Genomic DNA, 21,390 nt, shown 5'->3' with positions numbered 1-21,390 from the left:
CTATCCTCAGCAACAGGCAAACGGGACAACGCATCGGCGTTTCCGTGCTTAGCAGTGGACCGATACAAGATATCGTAGCAGTACTGCGAGAGGAAAATAGACCAGCGAATGAATTTCTGCGCTGTACGTGGAGGTACAGGCTTGTTCGGATGAAAAAACGATGTCAAAGGTTTGTGGTCTGTGATGATGGTAAAGTGACGACCATACAAGAAATCATGAAACTTTGTAACACCAAATACGAGAGCCAAAGCTTCTTTCTCGATCTGTGAATAATTTCTTTGCGCAGACGAGAGCAATTTGGACGCAAAGGCAATAGGGCGAGCATGCGACCCATCTTTGTGCGCAAGCACAGCACCGATCCCGAAATCCGATGCAGCTACCATCAACAAAAGGGGTTTCTGGGGATCGAATGGCGTAAGGCAAGTATTGGAAAGCAACGCCGATTTCAACTGGCGAAAGGCGCATTCGCATTCCGTCGTCCAGATGAACGGAACACCTGTACGGCATAAGCGATGAAGTGGAGCTGAAATGGAAGAGGCGTGGCGCACATATTTATGGTAGTAATTTATTTTACCCGGCACACTCTGTAGCTGCTTCAAATTCTGCGGCGAAGGCAAGTCTTGTATGGCACGGAGGTGCTCTGGACTGGGATGTATGCCTTGGGCATTGAGTACATGTCCCAGATATGGCAATTCACGAGCAAAAAACACACATTTGTCCTTCCGCAAGTGAAGACCATTTTGTCGCAAGACCTGAAATAATGTTCTGAGGTTGGCTAAATGTTCTTCTTCTGTCTTTCAGGAGATCACAATATCGTCCAGATAGTTTGGAGCAGTAGGGACCGACGCACAAACAGTTTGTAAATATTGCTGAAACAATGCAGGGGCGGATGCACACCCGAATGGCAGTCTTTGGAATCTATACAAACCAAGATGCGTGTTAACCACCAATACACGCTGGGATTCTTCGTCCACCGGTATTTGCAAGTACGCATCTGCTAGGTCCAACTTCGAAAAATATTTACCCGGGCACAGTTTGTCAAAAAGGTCTTCCGGGCAGGGTAAAGGAAAAGTAGCAGTCACAAGTTGTGGATTCACTGTTGCCTTGAAGTCCACACAAAGTCTCAATTTTCCCGAAGGTTTTTGCAAAATTACTAAGGGTGAAGCCCAGAGAGAAGCCTGCACACGTTCAATTACACCTTGTGATTCTAAATCGTTTAAAGTTCTTGCGACCTCATCACGCAATGCGTGGGGAACATTGTGCTCTGAAAAATTTCGGTTGCGCGTTGACTTTCAGTTCCAAATGTGCTTTATAGTTCTTAGCGCAACCAAGGCCTGGTGCAAAAATGTCTGTAAATTCTTCACATAGACGAGAAACACTGGCTGAAGGCTCAGCCTGTTTCACTGATAGGACCTGATTTACGATAGACAAGGTAAACAACTGAAATAAATTTAAACCAAACAAGTTCACTGCAGCAGAAGAACGAAGTACGTAAAATGACACAAGTTTTGTTTGTCCCTTGTATGTTGCAAGAAGGCTGCACTGTCCGAACACAGGGATAGCTTGTCCTGAATAACTATTTAACTTAACATTTGCAGCACGCAACGGAGGTGTGCCCAGCTGTTTGTAAGTGTCGTGATTGATTAGAGAAACTGCAGCTCCGGTATTGAGCTGGAACGGTATTACGTTGCCTTTAATATCCAAGTCCACAAAAAGTTTATTGTCCTGCTGACAACAAGAGCGACTATCTCATGCAATGTGAACAGACACTGGTACAGAATTACCTGCTACGTGTTGGGATTTCCTGCGACGTCGACGCACACTATTTCTGGGACGAACACAGTCACTGTTAGAGAGAGTGGCACTGGGCGGAGTGGAATTTACTACGTGAATTTCCATGGGTGAAGGTTCACGAGCCCGAGTATTCTTGGTTCGATTCCGGCGCGAATCAAAGGGCCTGGAATGGTTGTGAGTGTCCGATCTGAGCTTTTTCTGGCAAACACTTTGAACATGGCCTTTCTTATTACAGAAGAAGCAAATAGCTTGGCGTGACAGGGCAATTCTCACGCAAATGTCTAGTAGCACACCGCGGGCATGATTTCACTGCATGTGGATGCTGGCGCGGGACACGTGGATGAGAGCTAGGCGGCATTGGCACGGCCGGGCGCGAGGGCTGTTTACTGTTCCGTGCAGCTCGCCCGACGTGCCGGTTAACGTGACACACGGCTGGCGAAGTTTCAAATGATTCCTGAGCAAGGTCAAGTGTGTCCTGCCTATCCAATATGTCCATCACTTGTTGAAGGGAGGGATTGACTAGTTTCAAAATCTGTTCCCTTATACGAACATCAGAAAAGTTCTGTGCAATTGCATCATGCACCATAGTATCTGAATAAGGGAGTCCACATTCACACTCAAAAGCACAATCCCTAGTAAGGCCTTGCAAAGTTGCAACCCACTCCCGATTAGTTTGACCGGCCGTACGTTTTGTACGAAAGAACGTATACCTTTTTGCAACTACATTGACTGATTCTTTGAAATAGGCATCTAAAGCAGACAAAATTTCGTCGTAGGACAGAGTTGCTACGTCGCGTCGGGGAAATAATTTCACTATCACTCGGTACGTCTGGACGCCTACGCACGCCAATAAGTGAGGCTGCCGCTCGTTACCTTGAATTCTGTAGGCGGCAAGATGAAATCCAAATTGGCGTGACCACTCCGTCCAGCTTTCCAGTGCCGCATCAAAAGGACGAAAAGGTGGTGCAACTGTGTGTTGTGGCTGCGATAGCGGTGAAGCTGCGGCTGCCGCATCGTTTTGCAGTGCACGTTGACCCTGGACGAGCTGTCCAAGGGCATCCAATAAGGCCTGCATCTGCTGATTCTGCAAGCAATAAAATTCGGACAGTACATCTGGAGATTGTGGCGAAGCCATGACACAAGTAATTTAAGCAAGTATAAAGAAGAAGACCGTTTTTACACTCGCCGCCAACTGTAGTGGACTGACCCGACAGCCAGTCCACTAGGACTTGTAGCCGAATAGCACGCGATTAAGCTCACGCAGGCTGGCGTGAGGTCTGTAACAGGTCAGAGAAATAAGACTAGCCAAACAAGAGTAACTGGTAGAATACTTAACTTTAATCCACAATTGGCGAACATCGCTCTTGTTGATACATTATATAATCTCAATATAAACTGGTCATGGTGCCTTGCTAGGTCGTAGCAAATGACATAGCTGAAGGCTATGCTAACTATCGTCTCGGCAAATGAGAGCGTAATTGTCAGTGTAGCATCACTAGCAAAGTCGGCTGTACAACTGGGGCGAGTGCTAGGACGTCTCTTTAGACCTGCCGTGTGGCGGCGCTCGGTCTGCAATCACTGACAGTGGCGACACGTGGGTCCGACGTATACTAGCGGACTGCGGCCGATTTAAAGGCTACCACCTAGCGAGTGTGGTGTCTGGCGGTGACACCACAGATGGTGTCAGTATAGAGACAGGGATTAGTGACCATCATGCCATCATAATGAGAATGGTTACTAAAGTTAATAAATTGATCAGGAAGGCTAGGAGTGTACTTTTGCTAGAAAGAGCAGATAAGAAGTTGTTAGCATCTCACTTAGAAAGAGGATTGGCAGTATTTAGTTCCAATATGATGGACATAGAGGAAGTATGGGCCAAGTTTAAAGGATAGTAAATGACACTCTGGAGAAGTGTGTGCCTAGTAAGTGGATCAAGGACAGAAAAGACGCACCACAGTGTAATAATAAAATTCAGAAAATGCCGAGGAAGCAAAGATTGTTGTACTCTTGATTCAAAAGACAACTTGCAAATGATGACAGGCAAAAGTTAGTAGAGATTCATCATCTGTAGAAAGATCGGTGTGTGAAGCATATAACATCCACCACCATCATACCTTAGCCAAAGGTCATGCTGAAAACATGAGAAAATTCTGACCCTGTGTAAAATACATAAGCAGGTCAAAGGCTTCCATCCAGTCAATCATTTAGCTGTCTTGTGCGGCAATAGAAGACAGCAAAACGAAAGCTGAAGTTTTAAATTTCATGTTTAAGAAATTGTTCACACAGGAAGATCACATGGACATATTGTTGTTTCCTCATCACTTGTTTGCTCATCACAAAGACTCCCATAGTGAGGACATAGTAATAACCATCCTTAGCACAGAGTAGCAACTGAAACATTTGAAAACAATTAAGTTATCAGGTCCAGACAGAATCCCATTTTGGTTTTACGAATAGTACTCCATGGCATTGGCCCCTTACTTAGTTTGCATTTATTGTGAATTTCTCATCTAGCACAAAGACCCCAGTGACTGAAAAAAAAAAACACATGTGACCCCTGTATATAAGAAGAGTAAAAGAACGAACCTGTAAAATTACAGACCAATGTCCTTAACATTGATTTGCTACACAATTCTTGTACATATTCTCAACAATGTAGGACACCCAAGTTTTCCTGCTATGCCACTAAAGTGTTTCCCTGGTGACAAGCATTTTCATCCAGTGGATTTTATACAACATTGTCATGATAGTTTTCTCCCTGGGATGAGTGATGAATTAAATATTAAGTTTATTAAGAGATCATTAGGAGAAGCCTTGTCATGGGCCACCCAACTTGAATGTAGCAATTTATTGATAGATCAATTTGAAAAGTGTTTCTTGAAAAAGTTTTGATCTGATACCGAACAGACAGGGATAAAGAGTGAGTTTTAATGGTCTCGTGGCGGCCGCACCGTTCAAACACATGCCATTCTCAATGAAGAGAAGTCTTCCAAAGTAAGAGTGATTTCAGGTGTGCCGCAGGGGAGTGTTGTAGGACCATTGATATTCACAATATGTATAAATGACCTTGTGGATAACATCAGAAGTTCACTGAGGCATTTTGCAGATGATGCTGTAGTATATCGAGAGGTTGTAACAATGGAAAATTGTACTGAAATGCAGGAGGATCTGCAACGAATTGATGCATGGTGCAGGGAATGGCAATTGAATCTCAATGCAGACAAGTGTAATGTGCTGCAAATACATAGAAAGAAAAATCCTTTATCATTTAGCTACAATATAGCAGGTCAGCAACTGGAAGCAGTTAATTCCATAAATAATCTGGGAGTAGGCATTAGGACTGATCTAAAATGGAATGACCATATAAAATTAATCATCGGTCAAGCGGATGCCAGACTGAGATTCATTGGAAGAATCCTAAGGAAATGTAGTCCAAAAACAAAGGAAGTAGGTTACAGTACACTTGTTCGCCCACTGCTTGAATACTGCTTACTGGTGTGGGATCCGTACCAGATAGGGTTGATAGAAGAGGTATAGAAGATCCAATGGAGAGCAGTGCGCTTCGTTACAGCATCATTTAGTAATCGCGAAAGCGTTACGGAGATGATAGACAGACTCCAGTGGAAGACTCTGCAAGAGAGACACTCAGTATCTCGGTACGGGCTTTTGTTGAAGTTTTGAGAACATACCTTCACTGCGGAGTCAAGCAGTATATTGCTCCCTCCTACATACCAGTATACCTTGTGAAGAGACCATGAGGATAAAATCAGAGAGATTAGAGTCCACACAGAGGCATACCAACAATCTTTCTTCCCATGAACAAAACAAGACTGGAATAGAAGGGAGAACCGATAGAGGCACTCAAGGTACCCTCTGCCACACACTGTCAGGTGACTTGTGGAGTATAGATGTACCGGGTGATCAAAAAGTCAGTATAAATTTGAAAACTTAATAAACCATGGAATAATGTAGATAGAGAGGTAAAAATTGACACACATGCTTGGAATGACATGGGGTTTTATTAGAACCAAAAAATAAACAAAGCTCACAAAACGTCTGATAGATGGCACTGGACAGCAAAACGTCTGTGACTGCGCATGGCAATCGTGTATAAAAGGAGCTGTAATGAGAGAGAGAATCAGATGCGCCAGCAGTCACAGCATGTTGACGTTACGTGAAAAGGCACTTTTAGTGAAGCTGTATTATCACAATGGGGAATGTGCTAGTTCAGCATTACGATCCTATCACCATAGGAGGGGGATTCGAATGGGTAAAGGTCCATTGACAAATGCAGCTGTGGCGAGAATGATTTCGAAGTTCGAAGCCACGGGTCGTTTAGACAATAGACCCCGCAGTGGCTGACTAAGCACAAGGCGTAATGCTGCTGAGACAGTTCAGGAAGAAATGGAGACTGTATCAGGTTTGTCTATGCACGTGGAAGTCAGCACTCGTGCAGTCACATGTCGCACTGGCATTCCATACACCACTGTTTGGTTGGCACTTAGGCGTACTCTCCAATGCTATCCGTACAACATCCATCGGCATCATGAACTGTTACCTGGCGATTTAGTGAAGCGGATGGCATTTGCAGTGTGGGTGTTTCAAAAGATGGCGGAAAATGACAATTGATTGAGTAACATGTTGTGGACTGATGAAGCTCATATCACACTCCGAGGGTCTGTCAATGCCCACAACTGCAGAATTTGGGCTACCAAAAATTCTAGAACTGTCGTGGAAACTCCATTGCATGACAAGAAAGTCATGGTATGGGTTGGATTTACCACATCTACCGTTATCGTGCCTTTTTTCTTCGAGGAAATGCATGATTCTGGTTTTGTAACTGCTACCGTGACGAGTGAGAGGTACGCTGATATGTTACAGAATCGCATCATCCCAAGCCTGGCTGATAAACACGTGATGGAATGTATGATGTTTATGCAGGATGGTGTTCCACCCCATATTGCTAAACGCATAAAAGATATCTTGCACGCGTTGTTTGGTGATGATCGTGTGCTCAGCCGCCACTTTCGTCAAGCTTGGCCTCCCAGGTACCCAGACCTCAGTTCGTGCAATTATTGGCTTTGTGGTTACCTGAAGTCACGAGCGTATCATGATCGACCATCATCTCTAGGGATGCTGAAAGACAACATCCGACACCAATACCTCACCATAACTCCGGACATGCTTTACAGTGCTGTTCGCAACATTATTCCTCGACTACAGCTATTGTTGAGGAATGATGGTGGACATATTGAGCATTTCCTGTATAGAACATCATCTTTGCTTTGTCTTACTTTGTTATGCTAATTGTTGCTATTCTGATCAGATGAAGTGCCATCTGTTGGACATTTTTTGAACTTTTGTATTTTTTTGGTTCTAATAAAACCCCATGTCATTCCAAGCATGTGTGTCAATTTGTACCTCTCCAACTACATTATTCCGTGATTTATTCAGTTTTCAAATTTATACTGACTTTTTTATCACTCGGTAGATGTAGATGTAGAAGGGCTGAACTATGGCACAGCCGACACAAGTAAGCGACGCCTTTCATTCACAATTGCAGCTATACCGTTATGCCAAATTTTGGCAACGGTGCGTCATGCACCAGACTGCATGGGACAAAGCAAGTAGGCAGTGCGAGCTGGTCAATGTGATGCAACACACGTCTCCGACTTCTTCCGCCGCTAACCACCTGCATTGAGTTAATGCAACTCCCCCGTAAACGCGTGCACACAGTCTTAAACGCAGTCACCCATTTTGTGGTGTGCACCCTTCCATTTGGCAGTGCCTTTCTCTCTTTCACAGACAGCATGACATCTCCAGTTGCACCAGGAGCTGAACATTCAGTGAGGTGGCGTTTGTCTCGCTCAGTCCATGTGGTCGCACCACGGCTCATCACTGGAGTGTATGCCCTCTGGGATCGATGACCAAGCTGAACTGCTAGTACAATGCGCCTGTACGGATGGGTATTAGAGATGAATTGTATTTGTAACTTAGTGAAAGACTTGTGAAGAATAAATGTGTCACGACCAAAACTGCTCTAGTTGTTGCTGTCACCAAGCCTCCCCTTTGAACATAGTGCGTGGGCACGGCAATAAAGCCAGTTCATTAATGACTGTAAGCAGTGATACCACACGTCCCGGCTTCACTGGTGACCCCAACATGATCTGATGCACACCCGGCTGCAGAAGGATATCGAAGTGTCTGCTTGTCGCAGAACAGGGTGCTGGCGTGAGGTACCTTGTCGACACGGGTTCAGACCTTTTGATATTCCCCCGTTCTATGTTATGAGACTGCAAGCAGGTCAAGGCACTCTCCCTCACAGTGGTGAACAATTCAGCTATTAAAACGTATGGCACACACAGCCGCAATTTAGATCTAGCTCTATGCCGCACATTCCCGTGGACTTTTACTGTGGCCAACGTCAATGAGCTGATCCTGGGTGTGGACTTTCTCGGCCACTATGGGCTGCTACCCAACATCCCAAACGGCCAGCTCATCGATGCGACAACAAATTTAAAGATAGTATTATACCTGTGAAGTACCTCGGACCTTATGCTGACATCCCTGAAAAATTCCGCGACCTCAGCTGCACAGCTGGCTCACCAAGAGACATTAAACATTCAACGGTGCACCACATAATAACCACACCCAGACCCCACACATTGCATGGCCCACGTTTGACTTGCACCTGATAGACTTGCAGCAGCAAAGGCAGAGTTCGAGGCCATGCTGCGGCAAAGCATCATTCGATCATTGATCAGCCCATGGTCATCGGCGTTACGTTTAGTATCAAAGAAGACAATTCGTGGTGCCCATGTGGACTATCCCGCCCTTAATTTGCGAATGGTGCCGGACTAATACCCAGTCCCACACCTTCAAGACTTCAGTTGTGCTTTGGAGGACTGCGCAGTGTTCAGCAAGATAGATTGCTCAAAGGCGCATGCCCAAATTCTGGTGACGCCCAAAGACGTTGAAAAAACAGGTATTGTAATGCTCTGTGGGCTTTAAGAAAGCCTGTTTATGACTTTTGGTCTTCAGAATGCTGTCCAGACTTTGCAGCGGTTCCTGGATGGCGTCTTGCGAGGCTTCCCATCTGGTTTCATGTACCTCGACGATGTCCTGGTGTATTCGAAGTCACCCAATCTCCACCGCCGCCATTTAACAGCTGTCTTTCAGCGCCTGAGTGAAGCCGACATCGTTATTAATCCAGCGAAATGCAAATTCGGTGTGACGGAAATCGAGTTCCTTGGCCATTTAACCACCCCCACTGGATCGATGCCACTACCAGAGAAAATGCAAGCGATACTGAACATGCCGTGTCTGCAGACACACGCCGTTACCCGAGGATGTTGAAGTTTTATCGCTGACACCTGCCCAATGCTACCACCATGTAAGAGCCGTTGACTAAGGCGTTACAAGGTCCTACCTCAAAGGAAAAGACCCCTGTGAATTGGACGGACACAATGGAGCAGAGCTTCACGGACCCAAAACGGAATCTCACAGAAGCTATCCGAGTCGCAACGCACTTGGAGTGCTTATGATCGAGAGTTGCTTGCGGTGTATGCCACGCGAAATACTTCCGACCGTCCGTAGAAGCCCAACAATTCTTCATTTTTACCTACCAGAAACCGATTACTTATGCGTTCCAGAACAATCACACTAAATGTTCACCACACCAGCTCCAGCAATTAGAGTAAGTGTCGCAATTCACGACAGACATCCGACACATTTCAGGGATAGACAATATCGTCACCGATTGTTTGTCCCGAGCGTGTGCCGTTATCTCACCCCATGTGAACTTTGAGGTTGTCACCCAAATACAGGACAGTGATGAAGAGCTGCACCACTTCTGTCACAACACTTCCAGTGGCCTGCAACTGTAGCTGGTGCCTGTCCCTGGCACTGCCTGGAAGATTTGCTGTAACATCTCAACCGGCACACACCAACCGCTCCTTCTGGAGAAATTCCAGTGCAGTGCCTTTGACCATGCCCACGGACTGTCACACCCCGGCACCAACACCAATGCGACACTCGTGGCTTTGCATTTCGTCTGCCCTGGGCTTCAGAAGGACTGCCACGAATGTGTGCGCACTTGCACAGTATGTCAGCATGCCAAAGTCAGGAGGCACACCCACGCACCTATGGGCACCTTCCTTGACGTGAGACGCTGATTTGCGCACGTTCACATGGACCTCGTTGGCCCGCTTCCTCTCTCTCAAGGAAATTGTTATCTCTTAAATTTGGTGGACTGCTTCACTTGCAGGCCGGAAGCAATGCCTGTCATGGACATCACCGCTGAGACCATTGCCAACTGCATTTGTCAACACCTGGGTGGCATGCTTTGGATGTCCCAGTCACATGAAAACTGACTGTGGTCGCCAGTTTGACTGCGCATTGTTCACACGTGTCGCCAGACTGTGCGGCATCTGGTTACACAGGACAACAAGCTACCATCCGGCGTTGAATGGCATGGTTGAATGGCTCCACAGGACTCTGGAAGCTGCCCTAACTTGCCACGACACCTCATGGCCAGAGGCACTCCCACTTTTGCTGCTCGGCCTGCAAGTAACGCCAAAGGAGGAGAACGGCGCGTCACCTACCGACCTTCTTTACGGACAACCTCTGACAATCCTGGGCGATTTTGTCGAAGAAGTGCCACTCCCATACAACACAGCAGCACCCATTCTGACAGAATGTCTGCGCACTCGCATGGCCGGCCTCCGAGCACATGCACTGACACGGAACGGCACCGAGAAGGTATCCGTGCACGCCAACCTGCAACACTGAACACACGTCATGTTGCGTACTGAAGCAGTACAGCCACCTCTCTGGCCACCCTACTGCTACGACCTACTGCGGATAGTACCGCGTGAACTCCCAAGGAGACAAAATGCTGGTCATTGAGTGCAACAGGAAGCCTTCTACAGTGTCAATCAACCATGTCAAGCCAGCTTATGTCTTGCCCACCTCAGCAACCATGCATTTCTTTGACCTGGCAGAAGATCTGTTTACAGACAACACTCCCTCTGTCAGTTGTCAGACGGAGCCCGCACCCGTAGCCGCTGGTGACGCACAGCTGCAGTGTGCTGTCATCGCACTGCCACGTGTGCCTCCTACCAACCCACTCAGACAGCCGGCATGGCCGCCCAGACTGCGTCCACCACAGGCGCACCGGTCACCCCCACCACAGCCACCAGCGAACTTCGTCACGTGTGCCGGCTGCCGTGTCTGATTCAAATGGCCGTGCTGCGTCGCCAGTGTGACACGCCAGCTGCCACGCCACCCTAAACAGCAAACACACGCCCAAACCACCAAACGCCGTCAGAATCCAGCATCCACAAGCCACCGTCCACTGTAGAGATCCGGCCTCCAGCTGCCCGTGCCTTCGGCTAGTAACTCCAGTCGAGCCCCAGACAATGCCTCCCATGTCCGTCAGAGCTCCTGGACCCACGTTCCTGTCCCTGTGCCTCCACCACATGGGGCATTGAGGCCGCATCAGCATCCGCGCCAGTTTACCATATTCGCGTTGTAACACTACGCTCGGGCGTACGATACTCTTAAAGCCTGTACTATGGTAAGTTGACGGGCTTCACCTTATAAGAAAAGATTTTGGTACATACGTTGACTGCCTGTACCTGAATGGAGGCTAATTGGACGTACACCCACTCAGTAAAAACAATGTACGTCAAGCAAGTCTGAAGTGCACTACACGTAAGGACAGACAAGAAACAACACAGCAGATGCAACCAAATTGTTAATAATACGGTCGCCAGCCTAATTAGGCATTAACTGAGTTTCTTCCCTGTACAAGTGATGTACGTTCGTGCCAAACAACACGTAGTAATACTGCATAGTATGGTAAATTTTAGAACCAGAAAATCTACTGAACTAATAATTTCACTTTCTGTACTAATATGGACAAGCCATAAATATACAACATTACACTATAATATTTACTACAAACTTCGTACTGTCTATTGATCTGATTAATTTCGGGCATAGGTTACCCTAGAAATAGCACTTTCAAAACACACATACAATGTCAATTTTGAAAAAGGTAAAACACTGATAAATTTTGGTTTTATATTGACTTTAACTTTGCTGGTCAAATCAGTTCAGTACACTTCGGAATTCAAATGAATAGAAAAAAAGGGGGGGGGAGACCCTGAAACTGTTATGATCACTGTGTTGAAAATTTTGATTATTAGGATCATTAAGCACTCAAGATTTCCAATATATGAGTCATTACTCTTTTTGTCTTATTTCCTGCTCATTTAACTACCATTAATTTTGTCTCAAATTAATTAAACTTCATTACTAAGCCAATTTCAACATTATCATCCAACTTTGTCAGACCTATATTATTTACCTATATATTCATTAACAACAAAGTTCTTTAAACATCATTCTAACATAGATAGGTCTGCAGGTAATTATTATTAACATAAACTTTAAATCATCATTTCGGGACACTCGGATTGCACAACATGTGGAAAGGACCCTGTCTAGGTTAGTTGTGAGGATAATTAACTGATAGGACAGTTCTGGTAAAATTTAAGTTGTTATTGAACAGTATGGAACAAAAATAACACTGGTCCACACGAATACAGTACTAAAAGTTTCAGCCTGTTCGTATCGATATGGCGGTCGGCAGGCGGCGAGGCACGGAGCACACATACAATCACAGCAATGGCTCTTGATGTATCAGCACTTTGTTTCTTCTTAGCATCGCAATACTTTTCCGTTTAGTGCCTATGGAATATTGCCATGCTGTATAGGCATCGGAAACGGCACGTCCGAGGCTCAACGAAATCACGTTTTCCAGGAGAGCCTCCTCAATTCAGAACGTGTTTCTCAGACCGATGCCCAACTCCGATTACTACTGCTGAGCCCGTTATCCCATGCAGCGCCCGTGTGCAGTTTCCCGCGCTCGCCTGCCATCCACCTTTTACCGCTCCCCTACAGACAGGGTATTCACCAGAGGTTTTGCATTCTACTTATCCTAATACATTGCCTACGTATGGACCAGATGCCCAATTACAATTTTAACATCTTACAGTAGTTTCAACGTTTCTTACATTTCAATTTTGTTATAATATTGCTTGAAATTTGACATAAACATTAATATTCACATCAAAAATTGTTTACAGTTTCTTTAACACAATGGCGAGAAAAGAAAAAGAAATGAAATCAGAACATCGATTACACTAATTTATCGAAAATCAGAAGAAAAAATTATTATATGTACAATAGTATAGCGTTGGTGTTGTTACAGCGTCACCGTCGAGCTCCAGACATCGCACTCCACACCACCCGTCATGTCCGTAACAGCTCCCGGACCTGCGTTTGGGTCCCAATGGTACCGCACTCGCTGCACTGTGTTCCCATGACTGAGTCACTCAGCGAACTTGTGGAATAGTGCAATGTATGAACCCTTTGACCTGTCACTATTGACATCACTCTGAACAATGTAAATAGTGAATTTTTTCTGTAGCTCTTGTGAATACTCGGCGTTGTTATCGAGATGTCAGTGCCTTCGAAACGTCATACCAAATGACCTGTAATGCATGCCTTCACCACGCATTGCTACAGACAGTTGTAGCCACTGCCTGCCGCTGCTGTCACTAGCCGACTGCGCAAGGACATGTCCACTGCATGCTCGCCGGTCCTGTGCACTGACTTCATGGGACACCGCGCTCTTCCAACACTGACTAACCCCTGCCAATGCTGCCACACTGTCATCACGCAGGGTGCAAACTTTAAACACACGTGTGCCACAGAACAATCACTGCATTTTCGCAGCTACAGAGCTCCACTCTCCAAGGGGGAGCTGCACCGTTCAAACATGCGAAGGGCTGAACTATGGCACAGCTGACACAGGTAAGCAATGCCCGGCATTCACAAGTGCAACTATACCATTACGCCGAATTTTGGCAATGGTGTGTAGCTCACCGGACCACACGGGACAAAGCAGACAGACAGTGTGAGCTGGTCAACCCCATGCAAAACACATCTCCGATTTCTCCCACCGCTGACCACGTGCGTCGAGTTAACGTGACCCTTCCGTTTGTCAGTGCCTTTCTCCATTTCGCAGACATCACAGCATCTCCAGTCGCACCAGGAGCTGAACATTCGGCGACGTGGATTTTGTCTTGCTCAGTCCATGCGGTCGTGCCATGGCTCATCACTGGACTGTATACCCTCCAGGATAGGTGATCGAGCTGTACCACTAGTGCAACACGCCTGTACAGACGGGCATTAGTGGTGAATTGTATTTGTAACTTAGTGTAAGACTTGTGAAGAATAAATGTGTCACGTCCAAAACTGCTCTAGTCATTCCCATCACCAAGCATCCCCATTGAACGTAGTGCGTGGGCACGGCAATAAAGCTGGTTCGCTGCACATTAATGACTGTAAGCAGTGATACCACACTTCCCCACTTCAGTCTGATGCACAGGGAGCAGAGAGAGAGTATGAAAGAGTTTTGCAAAGGCTAGATCGTGAAACTTCCACACTTAGACCAAGCTTTTGATGAATTAACTCAAATAGATGCACTTAAGAGAAGGCTACCAGAAAGAATTCAAATGGGGTTAGTTTATGGGCCAGATGATTCTGTAGACAAGTTCCTAAAAAATGAAGAAAAGTTGGACAGGGCATACAAGGGGTTTGGCCAACATAGTACTGATTTTAGGAGGCTAATACACTTTCATGCAAGGGCATAACAACACTGCACTCGGGAAGAATGACAGGAATCCAAGTAATTTTAGAAATTATCAGGATGTAGGGCCAAACTGTGGAGTCCAACAGTTTTATGAGAGTAGAAATTCTGGGAACAGAAATGGTTACAGGAATTTTGAAAATAGAGGTTGACAGTGGACAAATAATAACCCCCCCCCCCCCCCCCACATGTCAGAGATAATGATAGTAGAGGTGGTAGGTTAAACTGAAACCCTCTCAGTTGGCAGAAACATTGGTGAACAGTCATTTTTTGGACATAAACAGTAATATAAATTCCATACAACACTGATTATGTAAAACTTAGAGAGTTGACACCTATTTGATTATTTTCTGAGTACAGGAGGATGTTTTTCTATTTGTAGTGAAAAAAAAAAAGTTTTTCAATTATACCAAAAAGGTAAGGTAATGGAATTTTACAAAATGTACGAGTATATCAAATTATGTTGAACACCCTGAGTAACCAGTAAACATGAAAGTATGAAAGGTTCTACAATTGCAGGAGTAATGAGATTAGTACAACACAGTGTATACACAATTTTTTGTAAATTATAAATATAGCTATTAGTAGAAGAGTACACCTGAGATATTTAGTGTCAAGCCCAGTGTTCAAAGTGTTGGTAAAATGTAACAAGTGACAGTATAGTTTGCCTAGTGAAGTGTATTTGAAAGTAATGAAGTGATTGTAGGGAGTTACCTTTCTGACCCTTAAGTTGAAGTAATATCATCGTATACAGTAATGAGTTGTGCAAGCAATACAATGATTACATACTGTAAAGTAATAAAACATGTAAAAAGTGTAGTGTCTGATTCTATTGTTAGAGGAAAAGCTATACCAGTTGTCAGGTCTGCTGCTACATGATGTTATTTTGTGAGGTTGGTCTATTGTGTAATATGAAGCAGGTGATTTTTCTTAGGTGATTATTGTTTTGGAGTCTTTAGTGGAGTAATGAGGTAATATCATGAGGAAATGAAGTGAAGTTATTTTATTGATGCAGTGCGGAGATATATGATGTATTTAATGAAGTATCGATGTATTACTGATGTAAGAAAGAGAATGATGTTAGGTAGGGACTGGTTAGGCAACCTGCTTTTTATTACTACAGAGAAAGGTTATGAAAGACACACATAGCCTGCAAGGTTTGTAAAGAAAGTTGTTTTAGATTTGAAGTAACAGATGCAAGTAAATGCTCAGTTATATGTATGCAGAAAGGTTGATTCTATGTGAAATGTGACATCTTTTTAATTAAACAGCATGTCAGTAATCTGTACACTGAAAAGTGCTTAAGCATCTTGTTGGTAATTAATATGAATAATATGACACTTGAAAATAGTAAGTAAACTGGAGAATGTTTTTAGTGAATTAATAACTATACCTATACACCACTATATACTTGTACACTGTTGAAAGGTAATGCGAAGTGAAAACTGTTTATTTTTGAATTTATGAAATTTTTTATGCTTACACTGAATCATATAAGGTAAGCCAGGACAACACATCTGAACACTTGATGGCTGATGTATTCAGTGCTCATAAGGCTTTATAAATTGTAGAACTTATTGCATCAGACTATATACTTGAGACATATAACTGTTTCATTACTGTTTCTGAAAATCTAATGAGATGTGGGAGTTATATTGTTACTTTTCTGAAAACATGATGAGGTATATATACTAAGTTTTTGAAACATTTTACCCCAGATGGGAGACTTTATACTGAATTTGTCTTGTGCTTGGTGTGCACCAAGTGTTACAACCACATAGTAACTTATTCAAACATGTAATGTTCAACATTTATCTGTACAGACATTCTAGTTTTTAAGTGTTTCAACACAACCATATCCCACACAATGACTTGTAAATATCTTAGTGCTATTGCATTTTTTCTTTGATGTTTTGTTATTTACGTAACCTACTATGAATATGGGGGTGATTCTTGAATAATACTAACAAGTACAAAGACTACTTTGCCATTGAATACTATACCCACATCCCATAAACACTGCATTACATTTTATCATTTTGTAAATACCTTGAAGATACTGTCTGATAATGAGTAATATATGTATACTATCCTTTGTCTTTGAACAACTAGTAAACAGTGTAGAATGCACCATGCAATTTTACATTGATGTCTATGACACAGAACTCTGAAACATACAAACCCTATCTTCACCAAAGTGTGTAAAAGATATCAGGAGAATTATTGAAATCTGTATGCACTGGTTTCCCAAAAAATTGATACATACACTATGTGGTCAAAAGTATCCAGACACCAGGCTGAAAATGACATACAAGTTCATGGCACCCTCCATTGGTAATGCTGGAATTCAATATCGTGTTGGCCCACCCTTAGCCTTGATGACAGCTTCCACTCTCACAGGCATACGTTCACTCATGTGCTGGAAGGTTTCTTGGGGAATGGCAGCCCATTCTTCATGGAGCACTGCACTGAGGAGAGGTATCAATGTTGGTCGGTGAGGCCTGACATGAAGTCGGCATTCCAAAATATCCCAAACGTGTCCTATAGGATTCAGGTCAGGACCTTTGCAGGCCAGTCCATTACAGGGATGTTACTGTCATGTAACCACTCCGCCACAGGCCATGCATTATGAACAGGTGCTTGATCATGTTGAAAGATGCAGTCAGCATCCCCGAATTGCTTTTCAACAGTGGGAAGCAAGAAGGTGCTTAAAAAATCAATGCAGGTCTGTGCTGTGATAGTGCCATGCAAAACAACAAGTCGTTTCAGCCCCCTCCACCGAAAACACGACCACACCATAACACCACCACCTCCCAATTTTACTGTTGACACTACTCACGCTGGCAGATGACGTTCACCGGGCATTCCCCATACCCACGCCCAGCCATCAGATTGCCACATTGTGTATCATGATTTGTCACTCCACACAACATTTTTCCACTGTTCAGTCATCCAGTGTTTACGCTCCTTATACTAAGTAAGGTGTCGTTTGGCATTTACCGGCATGATGTGTGGCTTATGAGGAGCTGCTCGACTACGAAATCCAAGTTTTCTCACATCCCACATAACTGTCACAGTACTTGCAGTGGATCCTGATGCAGTTTGGAATTCCTGTGTGATGGTCTGGATAGATGTCTGCCTATTACACATTATGACCCTCTTCAACTGTCAGCAGTCTCCATCAGTCAACAGACGAGGTCGGCCTGTACGCTTTTGTACTGTACATGTCCCTTCACGTTTCCACATCACTGTCACATCAGAAACAGTGGACCTAGGGATGTTTAGGAGTGTGGAAATCTTGCATACAGACGTATGACACAAGTGACACCCAATCACCTAAACATGTTCGAAGTCGGTGAGTTTCACAGAGCACCCCAGTCTGCTCTATCATGATATCTGATGACTACTGAGGTTGCTGATATGGAGTAGGTGGCAGCACACTGCACCTAATATGAAATATGTATGTTTTTGGGGGTACTTTTGATCACATAGTGTAATATTTCCCCCCCTCCCATGAACAATGGACCTTGCCGTTGGTGGGGAGGCTTGTGTGTCACAGCGATACAGATAACCGTACCGTAGGTACAACCACAACAGAGGGGCATCTGTTGAGAGGCCAGACATACATGTGGTTCCTGAAGAGGAGCAGCAGCCTTTTCAGTAGTTGCAGGGGCAACAGTCTGCATGATTGACTGATCTGGCCTTGTAACACTAACCAAAACGCCTTGCTGTTTTGGTACTGCAAACGGCTGAAAGCAAGGGGAAACTATAGCCGTAATTTTTACCAAGGGCATGCAGGTTTACTGTATGGTTAAATGATGATGGCGTCCTCTTGGGTAAAATATTCCGGAGGTGAAATAGTCCCCCATTCAGATATCCGGGCGGGGACTACTCAGGAGGACGTTGTTATCAGGAGAAAGAAAACTGGCGTTCTACGGGTTGGAGAGTGGAATATCAGATCGCTTAATGGGGCAGGTAGGTTAGAAAATTTAAAAAGAGAAATGGATAGGTTAAAGCTAGATATAGTGGGAATTAGTGGAGTTCGGTGGCAGGAGGAACAAGACTTCTGGTTAGGTGAATACAGGGTTATAAATACAAAATCAAATAGGGGTAATGCAGGAGTAGGTGTAATAATGAATGAGCTACTACAAACAGCATAGTGAACGCATTATTGTGGCCAAGATGGATATTAAGCCCCCGCCTACCACAGTAGTACAAGTTTATATGCCAAATAGCTCTGCAGATGATGAAGAGATTGATTAAATGTATGATGAGATAAAAGAAATTATTCAGATAGTGAAGGGAGACAAAAAATTAATAGTCATGGGTGACTGGAATTCGATAGTAGGAAAAAGAAGAGAAGGAAACATAGTAGGTGAATATGGAATGGGAGTAAGGAATGAAAGAGGAAGCCACCTGGTAGAATTTTGTACAGAACATAACTTAATCATAGCTAACACTTGGTTCAAGAATCATGAAAGAAACTTCCTGGCAGATTAAAACTGTGTGCCCGACCGAGACTCGAACTCGGGACCTTTGCCTTTCGCGGGCAAGTGCTCTACCAACTGAGCTACCGAAGCACGACTCACGCCCGGTCCTCACAGCTTTACTTCTGCCAGTGCCTCGTCTCCTACCTTCCAAACTTTACAGAAGCTCTCCTGCGAAACTTGCAGAACTAGCACTCCTGAAAGAAAGGATATTGTGGAGACATGGCTTAGCCACAGCCTGGGGGACGTTTCCAGAATGAGATTTTCACTCTGCAGCGGAGTGTGCGCTGATATGAAACTTCCTGGCAGATTAAAACTGTGTGCCCGACCGAGACTCGAACTCGGGACCTTTGCCTTTCGCGGGCAAGTGCTCTACCAACTGAGCTACCGAAGCACGACTCACGCCCGGTCCTCACAGCTTTACTTCTGCCAGTGCCTCGTCTCCTACCTTCCAAACTTTACAGAAGCTCTCCTGCGAAACTTGCAGAACTAGCACTCCTGAAAGAAAGGATATTGCGGAGACATGGCTTAGCCACAGCCTGGGGGACGTTTCCAGAATGAGATTTTCACTCTGCAGCGGAGTGTGCGCTGATATGAAACTTACTGGCAGATTAAAACTGTGTGCCCGACCGAGACTCGAACTCGGGACCTTTGCCTTTCGCGGGCAAGTGCTCTACCAACTGAGCTACCGAAGCACGACTCACGCCCGGTCCTCACAGCTTTACTTCTGCCAGTGCCTCGTCTCCTACCTTCCAAACTTTACAGAAGCTCTCCTGTGAAACTTGCAGAACTAGCACTCCTGAAAGAAAGGATATTGCGGAGACATGGCTTAGCCACAGCCTGGGGGACGTTTCCAGAATGAGATTTTCACTCTGCAGCGGAGTGTGCGCTGATATGAAACTTCCTGGCAGATTAAAACTGTGTGCCCGACCGAGACTCGAACTCGGGACCTTTGCCTTTCGCGGGCAAGTGCTCTACCAACTGAGCTACCGAAGCACAACTCACGCCCGGTCCTCACAGCTTTACTTCTGCCAGTGCCTCGTCTCCTACCTTCCAAACTTTACAGAAGCTCTCCTGCGAAACTTGCAGAACTAGCACTCCTGAAAGAAAGGATATTGCGGAGACATGGCTTAGCCACAGCCTGGGGGACGATTCCAGAATGAGATTTTCACTCTGCAGCGGAGTGTGCGCTGATATGAAACTTCCTGGCAGATTAAAACTGTGTGCCCGACCGAGACTCGAACTCGGGACCTTTGCCTTTCGCGGGCAAGTGCTCTACCAACTGAGCTACCGAAGCACGACTCACGCCCGGTCCTCACAGCTTTACTTCTGCCAGTGCCTCGTCTCCTACCTTCCAAACTTTACAGAAGCTCTCCTGCGAAACTTGCAGAACTAGCACTCCTGAAAGAAAGGATATTGCGGAGACATGGCTTAGCCACAGCCTGGGGGACGTTTCCAGAATGAGATTTTCACTCTGCAGCGGAGTGTTCTTTCTTTCTTTCAGGAGTGCTAGTTCTGCAAGTTTCGCAGGAGAGCTTCTGTAAAGTTTGGAAGGTAAGAGACGAGGCACTGGCAGAAGTAAAGCTGTGAGGACCGGGCGTGAGTCGTGCTTCGGTAGCTCAGTTGGAGAGCACTTGCCCGCGAAAGGCAAACGTCCCGAGTTCGAGTCTCGGTCGGGCACACAGTTTTAATCTGCCAGGAAGTTTCATATCAGCGCACACTCCGCTGCAGAGTGAAAATCTCATTCTGGAAACGTCCCCCAGGCTGTGGCTAAGCCATGTCTCCGCAATATCCTTTCTTTCAGGAGTGCTAGTTCTGCAAGTTTCGCAGGAGAGCTTCTGTAAAGTTTGGAAGGTAGGAGACGAGGCACTGGCAGAAGTAAAGCTGTGAGGACCGGGCGTGAGTCGTGCTTCGGTAGCTCAGTTGGTGAGCACTTGCCCGCGAAAGGCAAAGGTCCCGAGTTCGAGTCTCGGTCGGGCACACAGTTTTAATCTGCCAGGAAGTTTCATATCAGCGCACACTCCGCTGCAGAGTGAAAATCTCATTCTGGGATCATGAAAGAAGGTTGTATACATGAAAGAAGCCTGGAGATACTAGAAAGTATCAGATAGATTATATAATGGTAAGACAGAAATTTGGGAACCAGGTTTTAAATTGTAAGAGATTTTGAGGGGCAAATGTGGACTCTGACCACAATCTATTGGTTATGAACTGTAGATTAAAACTGAAGAAACAGCAAAAAGGTGGGAATTTAAGGAGATGGGACCTGGATAAACTGAAAGAACCAGAGGTTGTAGAGTGTTTCAGGGAGAGCATTAGGGAACAATTGACAGGAATGGGGGAAAAAAGTACAGTAGAAGAAGAATGGGTAGCTCTGAGGGATGAAGT

Source organism: Schistocerca cancellata, chromosome 4, assembly GCF_023864275.1.
Source record: "Schistocerca cancellata isolate TAMUIC-IGC-003103 chromosome 4, iqSchCanc2.1, whole genome shotgun sequence".
NCBI classification, from domain to species: domain Eukaryota; kingdom Metazoa; phylum Arthropoda; class Insecta; order Orthoptera; family Acrididae; genus Schistocerca; species Schistocerca cancellata.
This window is presented reverse-complemented; position numbering follows the sequence as displayed.